The sequence below is a fragment of the Salvelinus sp. IW2-2015 genome, linkage group LG13, assembly GCF_002910315.2.
Source record: "Salvelinus sp. IW2-2015 linkage group LG13, ASM291031v2, whole genome shotgun sequence".
Lineage (NCBI taxonomy): Eukaryota > Metazoa > Chordata > Actinopteri > Salmoniformes > Salmonidae > Salvelinus > Salvelinus sp. IW2-2015.
The window spans coordinates 563556-568552 of NC_036853.1; the positions used below are offsets into that span (position 1 = coordinate 563556).

Genomic DNA, 4997 nt, shown 5'->3' on the forward strand with positions numbered 1-4997 from the left:
AGATGGGCCCTGCTGTTTACCCGGTTAAACTTTTCCTCTACTACCGGCCAGGATCCAAGAACGTCAAGCCGGATGCCCTGTCTCGCCGCTTTAACGCCACAGTTACCACCCAGGAGCCCGAGGCCATCCTTCCCACCTCGTGTCTGGCGACGGCACTCAGCTGTGGTATAGGGAAACAGGTCCGGGAGGCGCAGCGGTCCCAGCCGAACCCTGGGGGGGCCCAGATAACCAGATGTTTGTGCCTAACGCTGTCCGCTCCGTGGTCCTGGATTCCTCCAGGCTTGTCTGTCACCCGGGCTCTCGTCAGACTCTGGACTTCGTGCGACAACGCTTTTGTTGGCCTAATATCTCCCCAAACTACCCTCGGTCAAGGAGATGGCCCAGCTTATGATGCAGCACGTCTTCCGATCCACGGACTCCCCGTGGACATGGTCTCCGACCGGGGTCCGCAGTTCTCGTCCCGGTTCTGGAAGGCGTTCTGCACGCTCATTGGGTCGTCGGCCAACCTGTCCTCCTGATTCCACCCCAGTCCAACGGCCAGTCGGAGCGACTCTTCCCTGCCTTGTCTCCGCCAACCCTACCACCTGGAGTCAGCAACTGGTATGGGTTGAGTACGCTCACAAAACCCTTCCTTGCTCTGCCACGGGTCTCTTGCCCTTCAAGTGTTCTTTGGGATGTCAGCCTCTGCTCTTCCCCGAGCAAGAGGAGGAAGTCAGCAATCCCTCTGCCTAGATGTTCTTCCGCCGCTGTCGCCGTACCTGGAAGAGAGCCTGGGCCGCTCTGCTGAAGACCACTTCCAGGTATAGGCGACAAGCGGATCACCACCGGACCCCTGCTCCACGCTATCAACTCGGGCAGAGGGTATTGCTTTCCACCCAGGACCTGCCCCTCCAGGTGGAGTCCCGTAAACTTTCCCCCTGTTTCATCGGCCCGTTCCCCATCCCTAGAGTCATTAGCCTCACTGCTGTTCATCTTTTGTTACCCCGTACCCTCTGTATTCACCCTACTTTCCATGTGTCAAGGATTAAGCCCGTGTCTCACAGCCCTTTGTCTTCTGTTTCCAGGCCCACCCCTCCTCCCCATGTCATCGATGGCCATCCGGCGTACACCGCGAGACGCCTCCTGAGTTTTCAACCACGGGGTAGGGGTTTCCAGTACCTGGTTGACTGGGAGAGTTATGGTCCGGAGGAGAGGTGCTGGGTCCCCGCTAGAGACATCCTGGACCCAGCCCTCATCGCCGACTTCCACAGCCGGTACCCCAGTCAACCAGGTATGCACCCAGGTAGGACAACAGGTGGCGCCCCTAGAGAGGGGGGGGGGGGTACTGTCACATCCTGATCTGTTTTACCTGTCTTTGTGATTGTCTCCACACCCCTCCAGGTGTCGTCTTCAGTTGACAAACCAGTTCGTCTTGTTTGTCAAGTCAACCTGCGTTTTTGTGTCTCAGCTACTGCTTTTTCCAGTCTCTCTTTTTCTCGCCCTCCAGGTTTTGACCCTTGCCTGTCCTGACTCTGAGCCCGCCTGCCTGACCACTCTGCCTGCCCCTGACCCTGAGCCTGCCTGCCAACCTGTAACTTTGCCCCACCTCTGGATTATTGACCTCTGCCTACCCTGACCCTGAGCCTGCCTGCTGTCCGGTACCGTTGCCCCACCTCTGGTTTACTGACCCCTGCCTGCCTTGACCTGTCTATTGCCTGCCCCTGTTGGATTATTAAACCATTGTCAATTCAACATTGACTGCATCTGGGTCTTACCTTCATACCTGATAATATTATCATATAATACGATATAATGACTAGAATAGAATAACAGCGTTGACATGAAAGCACAGCCAGATGTTTTAGTCCTTTAGTAGATGTTCTTATCCAAGTGCCTTGCTCAAGGGTACATAGAAAGAGGTTTCACCTAGTCCGCTCAGAGATTCACACCAGCGGCCTTTCAGTTACTGTCCCTACGCTATAAACCACTAGGATACCTGTCACATTGACAGTGTGTCTCTATACCTCTCAGTCTCTGAAGACACCCAGCCATGGTTAGGATTATTAGAGAAGCTTTTCCTGCTGAAAGACAGTTTCATTTCATCTGGTTTCAGAAGTAATGTATTTGATATGTTCATAACCCCGTCCACCTATAAGATGTGGGGGATCTGTATGACTAAGAAGAGATACAAAGAACTCTGATTGTAAAATGTCTTCTCTGTTTAGTCCTAGATATGTCTAGGGTTACTGCTGAATGTAGTACCTCTAACCCTGACCCTAGACCTAACAGTAATAACCACACTGTAATGTAAAGTATTACCTCATTCTCAATGATCAGTCAATACATACAGTATTCATTTAACCTACAGTACATCGTATCAATATCAAGTCCCCCCCCCATTACAACCACTTATTAATTATTATAGACACTTATAATCAGTGTATTTTAAGGCATTTTAAAGGTAATTTAAATAATTATAATATGTACTTCATAGAAACTGTTACCCTTTATATATTCTAACAACTCACATTAGTTAGATTTATTCCAAAATAAAGGCCAAAACCTAGGAACTAAAATCTTTGTCTCCCTCTAGATGTTGCATGCAGTTCTCTCTCTCTCTCTCCCTTCCTCTAACTTCTCAGTCCCTCCCTCTAACCCCACCTGTTTGTCAGAACCAGGAAGTCCCTCCCTCTCCTCAAACTATTTTCTGAGATAACAAAACTGATCTGATTCTCTCTGTCGTCTGTCTGTGTGTGAGTGAACAACCGTCAAAATGGCTCAGCAGGAAGTTCTGCTGGACCAGGACCAGTTCTGTTGTTCTGTCTGTCTGGATCTACTGAAGGAGCCGGTGGCTATTCCCTGTGGACACAGTTACTGTAGAAGCTGTATTGAGGGCTGTTGGAATCAGGATGTTCTGAAAGGGGTCTATAGCTGTCCTCAGTGCAGAGAGACCTTCACTCCAAGGCCTAATCTGAGGAAAAATAACATGTTGGCTGAGGTGGTGGAGGTGGTGGAGAAACTGAAGAAGACAGGACTCCAGGCTGCTCCCCCTCCTGCTCTGTGCTATGCTGGACCTGGAGATGTGGCATGTGATGTCTGCACTGGGACCAGAAAGCAGAAAGCCCTCATGTCCTGTCTGGTGTGTCTGGCCTCTTACTGTGAGACTCACCTCCAACCTCACTATGAATCTCCTGCTTTGAAGAAGCACAAGCTGGTCAAAGCCACCGCACAACTACAGGAGAAGATCTGCTCTCATCATGGCAAACTGCTAGAGGTTTACTGTCGTACCGATCAGCAGTGTATCTGTTATCTGTGTACAATGGATGAACATAAAGGCCATGATACAGTGTCAGCTGCAGCAGAGAGGACTGAGAAACAGGTAAGACCAGAACAACTTGTTGGTGACTGTCTGATAAACAAAGAATTAAAGATACAGTAGGAACTAAGACTGTTTGAATATGAGATCATTCAAATTAAATGGATCCACAGCAGAACAAATAAGAACTCAACCGTGATTATGTTGATATGTTAACCAGATTCTCCAAATGTATCACCATTTTCTAAAGTCAAACACCATTATCATTCTGAATGCCCTTTAATGAGTCCAAAGTTCAGTCTCAACTCCTTGATACATGTAGGCTTACCATAAAAATTAGAATCATTCACATAGCAACATAGAAAATATAACATTGCAAATGGACTTCCTCAACAACTTTAATCCCTATCTTCTTTGGGCACTATGTCACATTACTATACTACTGAGGCTATAACAGTAGCTTTGTTATCTATAAAGCCTCGCTACTCTTATAGCCTCCCTACTGTATATAGCCTCTCTACTGTTATAGTCTCGCTACTGTATATAGCCTCACTACTGTATATAGCCTCGCTACTGTATATAGTCTCGCTACTGTATATAGCCTCGCTACTGTATAGAGACAGTGAAAAATCAACAGTAGCAGCGGCTTATATACAGTAGGAGGCTATATACAGTAGCGAGGCTTATACAGTAGCGAGGCTATATCAGGCTAATACTGTAGAGAGGCTATATACAGTAGTGAGGGCTATATACAGTAGAGAAGCTATATACAGTAGCGAGGCTATATACGTAGTGAGGCTATATACAGTAGTGAGGCTATATACAGTAGATAGGCTATATACGGTAGCGAGGCTATAACAGTGAGAGGCTCATAACAGTAGCGAGGCTATATACAGATAGCGAGGCTATATAAGTAGTGAGGCTATATACAGTAGCGAGACTATAAGACAGTAGAGAGGCTATATACAGTAGAAGGCTGATATACAGTAGCGAGGCTATATACAGTAGTGAGGCTATATACAGTAGAGAGGCTATAACAGTAGAGAGCACATATACAGGTAGCGAGGCTATACAGTAGAGAGGCTATATACAGTAGCGAGGCTATAAGAGTAGCGAGGCTATATCAGTAGCGAGCTATATACAGTAGAGAGGCTATATACAGTAGAGAGGCTATAAGAGTAGCGAGGCTATTACAGTAGCGAGAGGCTATATAACAGTAGAGAGGCTAATAGCAGTAGAATATACAGGTAGCGAGGCTATATACCGTAGCGAGGGCTATATACAGTAGTGAGGCTATATACAGTAGCGAGACTATAACAGTAGCGAGGCTATATACAGTAGAGAGGCTATAAGAGTAGCGAGGCTTTATACAGTAGAGAGGCTATATACAGTAGAGAGGCTATATACAAGTAGCGAGGCTATATACAGTAGCGAGGCTATAATACAAGTAGTGACGGGCTATATACAGTAGTGAGCTATAAACAGTAGAGAGGCTATATACATAGAGGCTATATACAGTAGTGAGGCTATATCAGTTAGAGGCTATAACAGTAGAGATGCTATAACAGTAAAGAGGCTAATATACAGTAGCGAGGCTATAACAGAAGAGAGGCTATAACAGTAGCGAGGCTATAAGAGTAGCGAGGCTATATACAGTAGCGAGGCTATATAACAGTAGAGAGGCTATATACATATAGAGAGG

The 4997-nt window shown here is 47.0% G+C and overlaps 1 pseudogene; it reads left to right on the forward strand.

Moving 5' to 3' along the window:
* Nucleotides 1–2699: 2699 nt before the first annotated feature.
* Nucleotides 2700–4997, forward strand: part of LOC111971939 (E3 ubiquitin-protein ligase TRIM47-like) — a 3970-nt pseudogene continuing 1672 nt past the window's right edge.